A 206-nucleotide genomic window follows, 5' to 3' on the forward strand; every position below is an offset into this window, starting at 1 on the left:
GAGGCGCCCGCCGGAACGCCGGCGACGCACGGGCTTACGCACGGCCGCTTATGGGGGGAACCGCGCGACCCAACCGCCCGCCCGAACGGCCTGTTATAACTTAGAGCGAAAACCAACACCTGTAATTTCCTTAATAATTGAGCTAGGGCAAAAAAAAAAAACGCTATCTTGTAGGAAAAAAGCAGGGGAACACGATGCCGTCGTTA

This window comes from Colletes latitarsis, unplaced genomic scaffold, assembly GCF_051014445.1.
Source record: "Colletes latitarsis isolate SP2378_abdomen unplaced genomic scaffold, iyColLati1 scaffold0064, whole genome shotgun sequence".
NCBI classification, from domain to species: domain Eukaryota; kingdom Metazoa; phylum Arthropoda; class Insecta; order Hymenoptera; family Colletidae; genus Colletes; species Colletes latitarsis.